This window comes from Hibiscus syriacus, unplaced genomic scaffold (assembly GCF_006381635.1).
Source record: "Hibiscus syriacus cultivar Baekdansim isolate YM2019G1 unplaced genomic scaffold, ASM638163v2 tig00110348_pilon, whole genome shotgun sequence".
NCBI classification, from domain to species: Eukaryota; Viridiplantae; Streptophyta; class Magnoliopsida; order Malvales; family Malvaceae; genus Hibiscus; species Hibiscus syriacus.
The window spans coordinates 1,422,885-1,440,721 of NW_024062699.1; the positions used below are offsets into that span (position 1 = coordinate 1,422,885).

Here is a 17,837-nt window from a genome sequence, read left to right on the forward strand (position 1 = left end):
CTTTTCTTTTATTTTCTATTTCACTTAATCACTAAAAAATAACGATAACAATCGATTTTAATTAACAACGAGAGTCATGAGTAGCGATAGTGATAATAGACTTTGATTAAATTTAAAGAGTAAATTAATATTTTATTTCAAATTTATGGGTTAAAACAATATTTTATTTAAACTTTAGGTTAATATCATATCTAATTATGGGCTCAAATTCAAGTTAACATAAAAATTAACTAACATATTGTATCAAACTAATAAATTAACAATTTAATGATTAAAATATAACAATTGATCAAATAAATTTTTAAAATTAATAATATAAATAATATAAATATAATTTTTTATTAATATAAAGTGATTATAAATAATAATATCTATTTTAAAGACATCATTTGATATTAAATATTTAAATACTTACATTATACTTAAACTCATGACCTCTAATTATAATAATCATTCATTTAATTATTGAAATAGTTTAATTCATGTTAAGTGTAACTTTCTTTCTTTAAATTTAATAAGTAAAAGTATATACATATAAGAAGAAAATGATTAATAAGTAATTTAAATCGACACCTCCTCTCTTGATACAGTTCATATCGGACAACCCAGGTTCTGCCACGTGTTGTAGTTTAGAATATAAAATTCCAATTAAGTAGAGCCAAATGCGTCCTCTGTGCATCCACCGTCACTTAGTCGTGCCCATCACCCTCGACGCTATATTACCCCCCCCCCCCCCATTGTTTGCAACTCTTCAAATCGATCCACCCCCGCCCTCTCTCTCTCTCTCTCTCTCGATCTCGAAGCACTGTAAAAGAAAAGAAAATATCAGGGTGCATAGGGAGAATTCGAGTGGTGGTGTGTAGTAGGCAGAAACAATGGAGCTCTTCTATTTCATGGTGTTCGGTGCATTGGGAGCGGTGGTGGCAGCATTAGAGCTGAGCAAGAACAACAAAGATCGAATCAACACTTCCCCTGCCTTCAATTCCTTCAAGAACAATTACCTTGTTGTTTAGTCTCTCATGATGGGTAACTATCTCCCACTCATTTTTAGATCTGTATTTCAATTTCCGTGAATTAGATCTCACTTTTATTTTACTATGACATGTCTCTGATCTAGTGCTGGTTTTTGTTTGCTGTGAGTAGTATATCCAGAACCTAGATTTGCATTTTTAGAGTGTGATTGAATTTTTTCCTCTTTGTGATTTGGTTTTGCTTTTAGTGGATGATGTTTTCGTTATATTAATCGTTTACTTTTAAATGTCCTTACTGTTTCTGTGCCTTGGAAATGAAGAACGGGTTCATCAAGAAAAGTAAGTGGAAAATGGGAGACATTAATGGTTTTTTTTAGCTTCTATAAGAAAAGGAAAGCGTAAAGAAAATGACTTCCAATAACTATAATGTGGATTTTCGGCTCTTTTCTGTTTTATGGTTGAGAAACTGATATTATTCTTTTTCTTTTTTTTTTGGGTGGGTTGGAGATATGTCGCTATTGCTTGGTTTTATGGTTTGCCTGGTCGATAATGGATTTGATAAAAGAACAACCAAAATGTTGAGGATCATCAAACTCTGCAGTGTTCTTAGAGTGGAAGTCATAAACATAAACTCCTGATTCTTGCCGAGTTTTTTTACCATCACATTAACTTAATAAGTTTCAGGGCAATGGGTGTTGGGATGATACTCTCTAATATAGTTGTCTACTTGGGATTAAACAGCTGAGATGCCATTAATCATGAATTTGAATGCTATAAACATTGAGGTTATTCAAGCTTTTGATGCAAGTCTTTAATGTTGTTGATTGGTAACGATGTTATTCAAGGGCATCATAAACATATTGCCACTTATGTTTGAATGATCTTTCTTTTAGAAAAATATTTCCTAATTCCCATATAGTTACCATCTTAGTCTAATTAGTTTTAGAGGTATGATCTGGTAACTGTGAAAGATAACCTTCTTAGACTGATAAATGGTTCTTTATGTATCTACAGCTGGAGACTGGCTGCAGGGTCCATATGTTTACTATCTTTACAGTACCTATGGCTTTGGAAAGGGGGAGATTGGACAGCTTTTTATTGCTGGTTTTGGTTCATCCATGTTGTTTGGTACAATTGTTGGATCTCTAGCTGACAAGCAGTAAGCTTTTACTCTGGCTTCTGTTGCGATCTTTTCATACTTAATCGATGAAAGGTATTGTCTTAAATGTTAAAATGCCTTGTGTTCTATTTAGGGGCCGAAAGAGGGCATGCATTACTTACTGCATAACTTACATACTTAGCTGCATCACCAAGCATTCTCCTCAATACAAAATTTTGATGATAGGTCGTGTTTTGGGAGGTATCGCCACCTCCCTTCTTTTTTCAGCATTTGAGTCATGGCTTGTTGCTGAACATAATAAGGTGAGCAATTGCTTCTGTTCTCTTCTCTTAGTGCGTATCTGTCAAGCTTACAATTTACATCATATTTGTATTAACTTTTGTTCCCTTTAATCATGTTTATTTAGTATTCTTGATGCTGTCATGCTGTGTGTTGGTTTCTGTCAGGTTTTCCTCCATGCCCTTTTGGGGGGAAAATAACTATTTTAGAGATATCTAGTTTGCATCTCAGTTTACACATGATACATAGGAATATGCTAACTTCGTGTCTTGAGTTTTCTTCCATTGTTTTCAAGGACTTCAAGGACTGAATCATCTGTTTCTGATTAGCTACATTCGTCAACAAGTTTGTCTGCATCATTGATGTTGATATCCCTTTAAGTTTAATCATGTTCTGACAATACTATTTCTACTTACAATCTTTGCAGAGAGGCTTCGAGCAACAATGGTTGTCACTAACTTTTTCTAAGGCAATATTTCTTGGAAATGGTCTTGTTGCCATTTTGTCTGGGTTGCTTGGGAACCTTCTTGTTGACTCTTTATCCCTCGGACCTGTGGCTCCATTTGATGCTGCTGCATGTTTTCTTGCTATCGGAATGGCCATTATTTTATCATCATGGACTGAAAATTTTGGAGATCCCTCGGAAAATAAGGACCTGTTAACCCAATTTAAGGGTGCTGCTGTAGCAATAGCTTCTGGTAGAGTTCAACACTTACTTTTGACTCATGCATTCATCTGATTGACATGTTACAGCCCAAGTACTGTCTCTTGATGCCCTGTTGTTGTCAATCATCATCCACCGTGCATTGATTCTTCCCTTTGTTTTCCTGTTGTTCCCTTTCTTAGTCTAATATTTTCTGTACTTCAGATGAAAAAATTGCTTTGCTGGGTGCCATCCAGTCTCTGTTTGAAGGCTCAATGTACACCTTTGTGTTCCTTTGGACTCCTGCTTTGAGCCCCAATGACGAGGAGATCCCTCATGGTTTTATTTTCGCCACATTCATGCTGGCTTCCATGCTGGGAAGCTCCCTTGCATCTCGGTTGATGGCTCGCTCATCACCCAGGGTAGAAAGCTACATGCAGATTGTTTTTGTGATTTCCTCTGCTTCTCTCCTATTTCCAATTATAACTAATGTATGTTCTCTCTCTCTCTCTCTCTCTCTCTTTCTCTCTTAATCTATCGAGTGATTCCTGACTGGGTGAATCTGTAACAGTTCTTCTTAGCACCTTCTACAGTGAAAGGCGGAAGCATCTCGTTTTCAGGTTGTCTTTAGCTTCTTGGCTTCTGTACTTTTGAGGCATGTGTAGGGATATTCTGGCCATCTATTATGAAAATGAGATCCCAGTACATCCCAGAGGAGGCTAGAAGCACCATTATGAACTTTTTCCGCATTCCTCTCAACATCTTTGTCTGCGTCGTGTTGTACAATGTATGTTATACGCTTTTTCTGAACCACCGCCCCCAAAAAAAAGAAGAAAAAAAAGAAATAACAGCGCTTTGCTATAATAGATGATCATGTGCCATAGACGGATACATGCATGCTGTTGGACATGTACATGTTAGGCATTAATTCTGTTGCTAATTAGCTGTATTATTATTTGCTGTGAAGGTTGATGCATTTCCCATCACTGTTATGTTTGGTGTGTGCTCGATTTTCCTCTTCGTGGCATCTATCTTGCAAAGGCGGCTGTTGGCAATTTCAGACAAGCCAAGTAAGTACAACATCATATATCACACCAAACATCCTTCATTTTCCCTACTGTTCAATTCACATCGGTTGTAAACTTCTTTGATGGTTTTTTTCTTTCAGAGATTGAAAGTTGGACAGCTATGAAGGAAAGGGACACAGAGGCAGAGCCACTAAATGATTGAGACTGATATTTTGCCTACTGCTTTGTAAGTTGAAAGCAACAACATAACTCATTCCGTATACAGGTGCGGTTGATGATTGGAAAGTTGGTAATGAAGCTGCAAATTACAATTTATAAGGAAATAGTTGGCAGGTCATTTTTAGTATTCATGATTTGTTTTGGTCTGTCAGTAGATCAGCATTAAAAATACCTCTTTCTAATTCTGATATATTTATTTTTTCTGCACTAAATTGTTGAGTGGATTTAGATTGTCATCCATCTCCCTCCTCTATTTATATATTTTTCAAAGTTAGCTACATTGTTCTTTATAGGAGGTATGATTCCGTCTGATAATAAACTAAGGTGGCGTTTGGTTCGTTAAAATGTTTATGAGGGAATTGGAATTTGTGAAGGAATTAGAATCTGTATTCCAATTTCATATTCTGTTTGATTGGCAGGAAATGGAATTGGAATCCAATTCTATATTCTGTTTGGTTCGTAGACATGTCAGATGAATTTGATTTTAGTAATGTAAAATAACAAAATTGTCATTATTGTTTTGCTTTATTTTAGTTTATTTTACAACTTACATGTAGTAATATATTATAAAAAATTAAAAAATATTAAATTTTCATTTTATTGATTGATTATTCATTTAAATAAATTATAAAAATCATGCTAATAAACATTATAAGTTAAAATCATCGTAATCAAAATATGTTACCAAAATATAGAACAATATTTCGATACATTCCAATCGAAGTATGCTAATTAGTTATCAAAAAATATATCAAAAATTATTTTTATTCAATATATGAATTAGAAACTCGACCTGACACAATTCAAAATAATAAAAAAATTATTTTTATTCAATAAAAACATTGACTTAATTGAAAAAAGTATATATAGAGGGGGTATTATTGTAATTATTTATAAATATATAAGATAAAATTATATATTTTTTTCGGGTCGGTTTGGTTTTTTTCACCCTAAATCCGAACCCGACTCGACCTGACCCGAATTTCACATTTAAAAAAATCTGACCCGACTCGACCCGAATATCACACTTAAAAAGCCAAACCCGACCCGAACAAAATAAAGTTTCATCCGACCCGACCCGAATATATGAATTAGAAATCTAACTCGACCTGACCCGAAATAATAAAAAATTATTTTTATTTAATAAAAACAGTGACTTAATCCGACCCGACCCGAATTATATATATTTTCGGGTCGGTTCGGTTTTTTTCACCCTAAACCCGAACCCGACCCGAATATCACACTTAAAAAAACTCGACCCGACTCGATCCGAATATCACACTTAAAAAACACGACCCGACCCGAACAAAATAAAGTTTCATCCGACCTGACCCGAATATATGAATTAGAAATCTAACCCGACCCGACCCGAAATAATAAAAAAATATTTTATTTAATAAAAACAGTGACTTAATCTGACCCGACCTGAATTATATATATTTTCGGGTGGGTCCGGTTTTTTTCACCCTAAACCCGAACCCTACCCGACCCGAATATCACACTTAAAAAACCCGATCCGATCCGACCAAAATAAAGTTTCACCTGACCTGACCCGAAATAATAAAAAAATGTTTTTATTCAATATATGAATAAGTTACCAAACGATTGATGAGGGTAGTATGATCAAATTTCAATTCCCTCCAACAAGGGAATATATCTATTTTTTGATAGAATTCACTTTCCCTCATTTGATGGAATTGAATTACATCAGGGATTCCAATTCCTTTGAAAAACTTGAACCAAACATGAAAAAATTGTAGAATTAAATATCAATTCTCACCAATTCCAAGAGATTTCATCCAACCAAACGTAATCTAATTGAATATGCAGATATTAAATTATTTAATTCTTTTTACTTTCCCTTCCTCATCTCTCTTAATTTAATTACATTTTCCTGATGATAAATAATAGTACATTGTACGTAAAAATAATGATTACTGTCTCCACAAAAGTTTCATATCGAGCTTATACCCTGACCTTTGATGTCTATATATCAACAATGTTAAAAATTGTCCACTCAGGTACTTTGGGTCAAAGCCGAATATGACCCACGTAAAAATTTGTGTACATAAAAATTTTCATGGTCTTTTGCCGGATTGTGCAAATCCCCATGACTCCATGAGTCTTGGACAGCTTCTCCGCAAGCTTATCTATTGCACTCATTCCTAGAATGTTAATGTGGGACTGTCTTCTTTAATGATTCTTTTATGGTTAAGAGGAAAATATCTAAAATATAAATTAATTTGAATTTTTTTTTTTGGAGGGACAACTACTTGTTCCGTTCATCTCTGTCTCTAAATATCTTTTAAGACTTGCCTCCACAATGTTGATGATGCTTTTGTGTGCATGGATTTGGGTATTTTTGTTGTACCTCAGTTTAATATAAGTTTAAGGAAAAATATTACTGAAAATATTAATATTTTTTTAATATTTCAGGTAAAATGGTACTTAAAATATTATTTTTTATCAGAAATATTAATTTTACTACTTAAAATGAATATTTTATGTAGAAAAAAAATAATATTTTAGGTAGTATTTTACACGAAATATTAAAAAAATATTAATATTTTTTGTAGTATATTTTCTTAATCTTATATTAGGTTAATTTTCCTTATACATCCCATTAATTGTGACAAAAAAACCTGCCAAATCAGCTGATTTGCCTTGACAAGCTCCGATACGAACATGGGAACAAGATTCCTTCAAATAGAAACAAGATGTCTCCTTTGGTGTTTCCATGCTCATCGTTTTATTATCTTTCCGAGCCATGGCAATTGTGCTTCTTGGAACTGGCAAGAGAAATTGCCTACCAAAAAGCAGATATGCAAGAAAACAGTGTCAAGGAAGATTTGTCGATTACAGTTGATATAATCTCGGAGGAGAGGAGTAGCATTAAGAACTCTTCAACCTGTTTTCAAGTGGAGTCAATGACTCCAACTACACAATTATTTTGTGCATTAGTTAATGCTGCAGAGGCTTCCTCTTCTTTCTTACTCATCAAAATCCCTTAGTTGAAAGGTCATCAGGGGTGCTTTCAAAGCCAGGAGAAATGGCTGCCATAAATGATCTGAGGGAAACTAAACTACTTGCAAACCTGCTGGGAGTATCAATTTTCTCAGGTAATCCCTCATTTAACGCACTACTTGGGTTCTTGTTATTAGCACAGAGTGACTCATCCCACCCTATCCCTATCCATGGATAAACACTTATCTGCAGCTCATAAGATAAGCCCTTCATGGTTTTACCAGTGATAAAATTGCATAAGCTTTAGGACATGAACTCCAACATTACTATCAAGAAGCAAATCTTGGAGAATCTGGCAATTCTTTCCTAAACTGCACACCTGACTTTCTTTAACTTGCTGCCAAGCCATTGACATGATATGTTAAATTAATATATAATATCTTATTTGACCTCTCAATTACAAATCACTTTACTATATATATATATTTTTAACATTTCTAAACAACAAATTTAAAATAAATTAAAAAATTCAGAAAATGGGAGCTCTGATGGATGGCATTTGGCATTATCCCTGGCAAGGAGCTTGAAATAGTTGGAGGCATGTGTCATTACTATATTTCTTTTACCTTTTTCGTGTGGTTCCTCGTTCATTTATTTGTGCATACACCAATATGCATTCACTTATGTGTATATGTCTTTACGAAATTTAGGCATGTACACAATTGTGTATATTTGAGAAGATTTCTTATTTTTTTCCTATTTTCTGGAATCTTTTCATCATGAAGAAACCCTGCAAATGAAATCAATTCAAAAGAGGCTGCAGAGCCCAGTGTTGTTGCAATCTCTGACTGTTCCTCTTGTGGTAACTCTAGTGTTTGGTTTTCTGGTCGACGGTCATGCAAGGGTGGAGACTGGAAGAAGAATGAGGAAGTTAGTCAGCGTAGCTGGGTACTGTCGCCACATCCCATTTTAAAAAATTTCATTCCTAAATTTATAATATAACTTTTTAAATTTACACTTTTGATATAAAATTTTAGGTTCATTACTAATATTAGAATTTTATAAACAAAAAACAAACACTACAAAATCATGGTAAAAAGAAAAAAAAATGAAGTACTAATAATTATTGGTACAAATTAGCATTACCCCCTTCACAGAGTCACAGGTACAACCCAGTATTAGTTCCCATGCATGCATGGATGCCAACCTATGACTGGCAAATAAGCTTTACCTAACTTTATTTATCATCGAATCTATTCCAGACTTTACAATTTTATAGATCCAACAAAGCTAAATAATATTTAAATATCAAATTGTAGGAATAGTTGACGGCCGCATCCGGCGGCGATCTCAACTGGCCAACCTTCCCAATTCACTTCATTAGCCTTGCCAATAGCACGAAACTATATATATTTCAAATCTTCATAAGGGTTTACTGTCTATACAATAATGGTAATAATAAAATCAAACACAATCACTAATCACATATAAATGAATTGTTTATTAGATGAATGCTTCTTCTTTGATTAGGAACCTCTCGTATTACACATGACCTTTGAATTTCTCTAAAGCCTACGGCAGAAGATGATAGATCGATTCTTATATTTTGAGAGAAGGATTGCTTGGTTTAAATTTTATTCTATTTGTTGCAATATCTACAAGTATTTCTTTTAAGTAAAATTTCTTATACTTTGAAAATTGAAAAAAATAAAATAAAATCAATAACAACAAAAGTACGAAATTGAAGATACAGAAAAAAATGGATAGAAATTCCCTCACCGAAAACTCTACTGCCGGCTCTCTCCAAGAAACACAAGCGCATCTTGATGCCACCAAAAAGGTCTGATTCAAATCACCAGATGTGAGGGATGATCAGAATACTGAGATGGATGTAGAAAACCATGAGACTCCTATTGAAAATCAAACGCGACAGGTTCCTTCATACGCCTCGATACTGGATGGCAACGACAATGCTGATCAGAAGATTGAAGACGATTCAAAAAACGTCAACGACGACTTTGGCATATCGGACGATGATATTATCACATGTGCCCAATTCGGTCTGCTGGCTATTTACTTTTCTAATTGAGCGTACAAAACTATGAAGCTAGCATGGCCAGAACTATTGCGCTTAAGCTTTTGGAAAGAAACATAAGCCTGAATGTTCTGTCCAACAAAGCTTTCGCGCTATGGCAGCCATCCCAACCATTCATCCTCATGGATATCGAGAATAATTATTTTCTAGTTAGATTCGAAACGGGCGAAGATTATTTTAAGGTTCTGGCAGAAGGTCCTTGAATTGTTTATGGCCAGTAGCTTACTATTCAACCTTGGTCTACCCAACAACTGTCATAGCCTGGATTATCGAAAAATATTTATAACAAAAAAAAATTCTCAATAGCATTGGAAGCCTGGTGGGACAGGTGGCCAAACTTGATTTCCAAAAAGATACGAGCTACGGGAGAAGATTGCTAAGGTTGCGGTTTACGTTGATCTCACACAACCCTTAGTCGTAAAAGTTGTTGTCGAAAACATGATTCAAATTGTGGAATACGAAAATCTCCCCTCTATTTGTTTCTCTTGTGGCTGTTTTGGGCACCTGAAGGAGGCGTGCAAGCTCACCGAACCGAACCAACATTCCGAACGTCATGTCTCAAGAAGTCTCCGATATTAACAATTAATGGTCTTACTGCAGACGCTGGTTATGGAAAGCTCACTGTTACAAATCCTAAGGAGAATGATATTAACCAAGCTAATTCAAGTTTGGATCTATATGGTCCTTGGATGGTGGTCGAACGTCGTTGTCGGCTACAAAATCCGACACCGGCGAAGAAAATGGAACATTCCAATTCCAATAAGGCAAATGAATCAAAATTTGAGGCTCTTAATGAGAGAAATCAGAGTAAAAGGAAGTTGCCCGTTGTTGTTGGAGAAAATTAGGGAGCTAATCTTGGCTCTAATCCCTTGCTCATTTAAATGATTCCAATGAACGAATTACCATAACTAACGACAAAATTATTGATTCATGCCCAAAGTTCAGGAACAATTCTAGGACGAGCACTCACGTCCGCAAAGATTCTATCCAAAGGCACAATCAAAGCTCACCAATCATGTCATCTTTAGGGACGAATCCCACAACTGCTAAATCCAATTCGATGATTCATAATGGTGGAGCTCAAATGGGAAATATACTTGTTGTCAATTCCATGCAAGTAAAAAACGTAACTGTTCCCATGCATGGCACCATGCAGCCGTTGAACCACAACAATCTTCAACCTGGAATGGTGAGACTGAACGAGTCCAATTTTTCTTCAAATACTAATTCTATTTTTGATAATTTTGCAGGTTTAGGAGGACAGTTGTTGACGATCACTTTAGAGCCGAATCTTCACAAAGCAGTCGCCTTTAACAAGGATTTCATAGCCGATGATCAAGCTTCTACCTTTAAGCAATCCCAGGAGGATAAGCGTGGGCCTTTCAACCATAAAGGAAGAGCTACCCCATATGACATCCGTAATAAAGGATTGAAGATTAAAGGTAAAATCTCCAGCAACTTACCAGTCCACGTTTCCATGGATGTAGCGGTGGAAAATATCAAAGCTCAATTACTTGAGCAAGCTAAGGAGGATGACCAAAAAGGCAGTGCTGAAGGCACTAATCATTAATGGTTTTGTTTCTTTATTTTCTTATGGATTTTACGCTATTAACTTGGAATTTTCAGGGTTGTGGAATTAAATTTCGGAATATTCTTAAAGAATACACTTACGATTACAAACCGCACATGCTGGCTCTTTTGGAGACGCGTATTAGCGGCAAAAAAGCTGACCACGTGATTGATAAAACCAATTTTAATGCTCCTTTCAAGTGGAAGTGGACGGTTTCTCTTGAGGCATTTGGCTCATTTAGAACGACCCTCTGCTGGTCGATATAGTGGTTGCTCACTCTCAGTTTATTCAGGTTAAGGTTCGCTGGTCTATTTCTTTGATTCCTTTTTCGCTACCTATTATTTATGGCAGTCCAGACAAAAAAAATGGAATAACCTATGGCTGGACTTGGACATTGTTCAAGGGACTGAAGATAATCCATAGATCTTGGCGGGGGACTTTAACGTGATCATCTCTAGCGATGAGAAGCGTGGTGGTGCCTGCAAAGGGAAATGGTGTAATCTCTTAAGTGAGTTCCTTAATAGACATAATCTCTTGGATATGGGATTCAAAGGCCCACCATTTACATGGACTCGAGGGGGCGTTTTCGAGTGCCTAGACCGCATGGTGGCTAATGACGACTGGATGAGGATGGCACCACATTTGGTTGTCAAGCACCTCCCCCGTTCAAGTCTGATCACCATCCTTTATTGCTCTAATCGATTGGTCTCACTTTGTCAAATCTTTCTAAATTATTTTGTTAATGCCCAAATCTCAGGTTAATAGTTTCGGGTTAACCCAAGATTATTTAGACAAGCACATTAGATTTATTTGAAACTTGGACCAAGTTAAGGATTGACTTGGGCTAGGATTGGACCCAAATCTTAGAATAAGAGGGGCATTTTAATGATTGAGTGTAAGAGAAAGAACCAAAAGGGAAATTATACCCTCTTTCAAACAAAAGTTGATTTTTTTAATGGGATAATGTAATATTGCTTACCCACTCCCTTTTCCTCTCATTTTCACCATCCTCTTGTTCTCTACCTTATTCCTTCCCATTTTCATAACTTTCCTTCTCCAAACAAGTGCAAAGGTGGAAACTTGACAGTCTTTCAAGCCTACTACAAAATTTTCAAGGTAAAAACCATAATCCCCTTACCTTAAGCTTTTATTCAAGCTCTTAATCTCAACGTTTGGTCACGATTGCTATAGATGGAGGTTTAATGGGGGTCTAGGAAAATAGGATTTTTTAGCTCGTTTTAATGGATTTGAGTTTAAGAAAGTGTTCATAGCTTTATTTTAGTCTTATAAACAAGTTAGTAACTCATTTTCAACGTTATATTAGTGAGAGAAGTTGGAGAAGGTTCCAAACTAAAGGAAAATGAGAAGTTAGGGATCTGACAACAACCATACGATATATAGTGAGAGTCATCCCTCAGACTCTAGTTATACCGCCTACTCTGCCTACACCATCAGCTCATCCAATAGTGACTCATCAAGAATCCTTAGTCGAGTAGATACAGGACGACTAACTTCCTTGTCTGAGGACGTCGACTCTATTACTGTGAATCAGTGGCTTAGAGAAACACTCTTCACACTTAGACAGTTACACCTGACCCCCGAGGGTAATTTGGATTGCATCACTGCCCTACTGATGGGTGACGCCATAGAATGGTGGGAGACTACCGAGTTAGTCATGGAGCTCGAGAGACCGACGTGGAAGCACTTCTTTTTCGAGTTTCGACAAAAGTACATTGAGGAGGCTCACATTGAGGATTAGAGATGTCAATTTCTACATCTGACCAAGAAAGATAGGTCCATGGTTGAGTAAGAGAGAGAGTTTCTCTTGTTGAGTCAATATGACTAAAGTTGGTGGTATTTGAGTACCACTATTGTAGAAGGTTTAGGGAAGGCCTCCATCTTAACATTCTTACTAACCTGGCTATCGAACCACCTAGGATCTTTGCTGAGTTGACCCATCAGGAAAAGACGATCGAGAGGGTTTTAAGATGAGGTCTAGAGCTTCAGTTTCTACATCAGGGCAGACTCAAAGGATGAAAGAGTCTACAAGACCCACTCAGGCACCAAACAAAAGGGCCAGAGATTCTCAAGGTTCGTGGAGGACCCTAACGAGCTAGTCTAGGAGATCGACCCAGAGCACAAACCACAAGGGTAGAGTAGGGACCCGTAGTAGTCCTTTGTCGACATCATCATTGGCTAGTATAGAGGATCTATGAGGATGCTATACCCAACCTGTTAGACCTGTGGGAAGGGGCACATTGGAGCATGCCATTTTGAGACCCGAGGGTGTTTTGGTTGTGGCTCGCCAAATCATTTTGTCTGGTATTTTCCATAGGCGTAGAGTGTGATCCCAACGTTGACTCAGAGGTTGGTTCAAATAGGTCAGAAAAGCCAATGACCCTCGAGCGGTGGGAGTTTTACTTTTGGATAGTACAATAAAGGTATTACTAGATTTGTGGCCTGTTTAGAGCCTCGGGTAGCCGTTCTCAGAAGAAGTGTGCTGCAGCTGACCTAATCTTAGGTACTTTTATTGTGTTTTCCATTCTGGTTACAATATTATTAGACCCAAGGTCCACCCACTCTTACATATATTATAACTTAGTCCAAGAAAGAAACCTTCCAGTCGAATACTTTAAGATAAGAGTCAGAGTGTATAATTCTCTAGTGTTAGATGCTCTTGTCAACAAGATTCATTGTCGATATCCAATGAAAATTCAAGGCCAAATTTTCCCAATTGATCTAATGAAGTTTTTGTTTAGAGAGTTCACATATGATCTTGGATATGGATTGGATTTCAGAGCATGATTCTAATTTAAGGTGTAAGGCTAGACAACTGAAGCTTAGGAAAGATGATAGAACCAAAGTGGTGATGTTTGGCAAGAAGTATGGGTGTTCAAAGATCGTTTCAGTAATAAAAATGCAGATGATAATCTACCAGGGTTGTGAAGCCTTTTCAGCTCATGTGATCGATGTCTGAATTTCTTTCCCCACCATCAATAATATTCATACCGTTCAAGTCTACCCTGATGTGTTTCAAAAAGAGTTGTCGGGTTTGCCATCAGACCGAGAGTTAAAATTTGGAACTGGGGTGTTTCCAGATTTCGCTCCAGTGTCTATTGCTCCCTACCACATGGCACTAACAAAGTTCAAGGAGTTAAAAGTTTAACTACAAGAGTTGTTGGAGAAGAGTTTCATCCGACCAAGCATTTCTCCTTAGGGAACACCAGTTCTTTTTGTGAAGAAAAAAGATGGGTCGATGAGATTGTGTATCGACTACCGTCATCTGAACAAGTTAATTATAAAAAACTGATATCCACTCATTAGGATAGATGACCTCTTCAATCAGCTTAAGGAAGCGTGTGTTTTCTTCAACATAGATATAAGGTTAGGGTATTACCAGTTGAAGGTCAAGGATGTCGATATAGAAAAGACGACGTCTAGGACAAGGTATGGTTATTATGAGTTCCTTGTTATGCTGTTTGGGCTCACCAACGCCCTAGCGACATTCATGGACCTAATAAATTAAGTGTTTCACCCATAATTGAACTAGTTTGTGGTGGTCTTCATAGATGACATCCTTATATACTCATGATTTGAGGAAGAGCATGATAAATACCTCCATATAGTTCTCCAAACTCTTCGAGACCGTCAGTTACTCGTCATGTTTGGGAAGTGTGAATTCTGATTGTTTGAGGTTTTATTTCTGGGTCATGTTGTGGTAGCGGATGGCAGCCGAGTTGATTCTTAGAAGATTCAAGCCATATTAGAGTAGGAACTACCGAAGAATGTGATCGAGATGCATAGCCTTTTAAGTCGTGTCAGTTACTATCATCGATTTGTAAAGAGTTTCTCGATGATAGCTGCCCCAATGAATAAACTACTTTAGAAAGGAGTTTCATTTGTGTGGGATAAGAAAAGACAGAAAAGCTTTTTACGATTGAAGACCATCTTAACCCAAGCTTTTATTTTAACCCAATAGGAGTCGAGAAAATAATTCACAGTGTTTAGTGACACCTCGCTGAATGTTCTTGGGTGCATCTTTATGCAAGAAGGGAAAGTGCTACCTTATTAAACCCTCCAACTCAAGCTGTGCGAGTGAAATTATCCCACCCATGATTTAGAACTTACAACAATAGTTTTTGCACTTAAGATCTGGATACATTACTTTTATGGTGAGAAGTGTCGTATATTTACCAACCTAAGAGCCTTAAGTACCCATTCAAGTAGACATAGTTAAATTTGAGGTAATATAGATGGGTTAAGTTACTAAAGGATTATGACTGCGTGATCGGTTCTAAATCGGGGAAAACAAATGTTGCCTCTGATGGTTTGAGCAGAAAATCTATGTCTGAGTTCCGAGCCTTGTTAGTGTGCATGAGTTTGTCTAGTGATGATGGGCATATAGAACCCTAGTTAGTAGGAGAAGTTAAGAGGCTACTATTGAGATTGATGAAGCTCAAAATTGACAACCGAAATAATTTGCCAAGAGGGGGTGAATTGGCTTTTTAAAAATTTTAGGGAGTAAGGAGATTTAAAGGAAAAATAAAAAAGATGCACAAGGATTTATAGTGGTTCAACTCCCTCAATGAAGTCTACATCCACTACCTAAGCTCCTCACTTAGGATTTTCCAATAAATCCACTAATTTGTTCTTTTTTTTTCACGGATAAAGAGATAACCTTTATAAATTCCCTAGCTTTTCAAAGGCTTAGATAGAACCAAAAACCTTTTACAAAAGGAAAAGAAAGTAAAAAAAGAAATCTCTAAAAGGTAAGTGTTTACAAAATTAAAGCTCACACAAACAAAACTATTTACAAGAGAAAGAAAATAAAGAGTGAAAAATGTTTCTCTTGTTTTTGAATGTTTGGATAGGTGTTGGTAACCTTCTTCAAGTGTCTTGAACTTATATTTATAGGTTGAAATATGTTTGTGGCTGTTTCTAGCCATTGAGAGTGATTTGGAGCCGTTGGGGATGTTTTCTCTGCAGAATAAAACTATCCAGGACAGGGAGCATCAATACTCCTTTTATGGGTATCGTACTCCCTTTATTGTTTTTAAATAAAACTAGTCGTTGGGCATGATGGTATCAATACTATGATCATGGTATCGATACAACTATATAAAATATTATCGATACTCCTTTGAGTATTGGTACCTATTTTGAATTCTGGAATTTGAGTAAGCTGGTAGTATCTATACTACCTTGAGAGCATCAATACTTCTCTTACCTTTGGTATTGGTACAACATGAACAATATCGGTACTGTTCATATAGTATCGATACTGTAAGAACATTATCGATACTTTGTATATGAAAAGATGTTTTTGATCAAATTCTAGTTTTATGGACTTTGAATTATTTTTGAAAACTTTTGAAAACTTTGTACAAATTCAATTAAGTCCAAAAACATTTTTCTTTAATGTGTTATATCAAAAAATTATATAAAAAATGGTTCAACAACTACATATTTCAGACAATCGCTTAAAGTCTCACGTAGAACAAGTTCACCGAGGCGAGGCCCCAAGTTTTGAGTTATGCGAAGGAGGTGCACTTTACTTTAAAGGTCATTTGTGTGTACCCATCATCAAGCAGTTGTGTTTTAAGATCCTCTATGAAGCACATTGCAGTCTGCTTTTAGTTCATTTGGGTAGTAACAAGATATATCAAGAACTTCGACCATTGTATTCATGGCCGAGTATGAAAAAGAAAGTGTTTTATATTACAAAGTGCTTAATATGTCAACAAGTTAAGGCAGAACATCAGGTTCCATCGGGGTTGCTACAACAGATCCAAATACCGTAGTGGAAGTGGGACAGAGTTACTGTAGATTTCGTGACTTGGTTACCAATGACTAGGCAAAGACACGACGCATTGTGGGTTATAGTAGACCGATTAACTAAAGAAGTTCAGTTTCTCCCTATTCGAATGGACTACACCTAAAAAAGATTAGCGCAACTATACATTTGTGAGATAGTGAGTTGCATGGAGTTCCGACCTAGATCATATGCGATAGAGACCCTTGTTTCATTTCCCGATTTTGGAAAGCGCTTAGTGAATCCCTAGGTATCAAGTTACACTTTAGTACCACCTTTGATTCTTAGAAAGACGACTAATCCAAGCGTGTTAAACAACTCTTAGAAGACATGCTTAGGTACACCATCATTTATCTTGAAGGTAGTTAGGAAGATCATCTGCCACTAGTGGAGTTCACGTATAACAATAGCTTCCATTTTAGTATCCATATGGCTTTGTATAAGGCTTTATACAAACTCAAGTGTAGGACTCCACTTTTTTGGACCAAACTTAGTGAAGGAAAGATAGTGGGCCCAGATTTGATCAGAGAAACTAAGGAAAAGGTTCGGTTGATTCAGAGTCGGTTGAAGGAAGCTTCTGACAGGCAAATATTGTATGTAGACTTAAAACATAAGGATATTGAGTTTGACGTGGGAGACAAAATGTTCCTTAAAGTTATTCATAAAAAAATGTACTTCTCTTTGGGCGTAAAGGGAAGTTAACACCGTGCTTCATAGGCCATATGAGATACTTGAGAGGGTTATACCCATGGTGTATCAGTTAGCCTTACCCCTGGAGCTGGAGCATATCCGTAATGTATTCCATGTGTTCATGCTTAGGAGGTATCGTTCTGACCCTTCCTATATCATAACGTTAGAGGAAATTAAAGTAACTCAAGACATGGCCTATGAGGAAGAGTAGATAATGATATTAGCCAAAGACATGAAGAAATTAAGAAACAAGAAGATTCTCCTAGTAAAGGTTGTATAGAGAAATCATGGTGTTAAGGAAGCAACGTAGGAAACTGAGGAGAATATGTAGCTTCAATATCCACATCTCTTATACTCATGTACATTTTGAGAATTGAATTTCTTATTAGGAGGGGAGAGTTGTAACATCCCGAATCACGGGTTAGTAGTTTCGGGCTAACCTGAGA

At 36.5% G+C, this 17,837-nt stretch overlaps 1 pseudogene; it reads left to right on the forward strand.

The window, feature by feature from the left end:
* The first annotated feature begins 765 nt into the window (after positions 1-765).
* LOC120120871 lies at positions 766-4,351 on the forward strand (annotated as a pseudogene).
* The last annotated feature ends 13,486 nt before the right edge of the window (positions 4,352-17,837 follow it).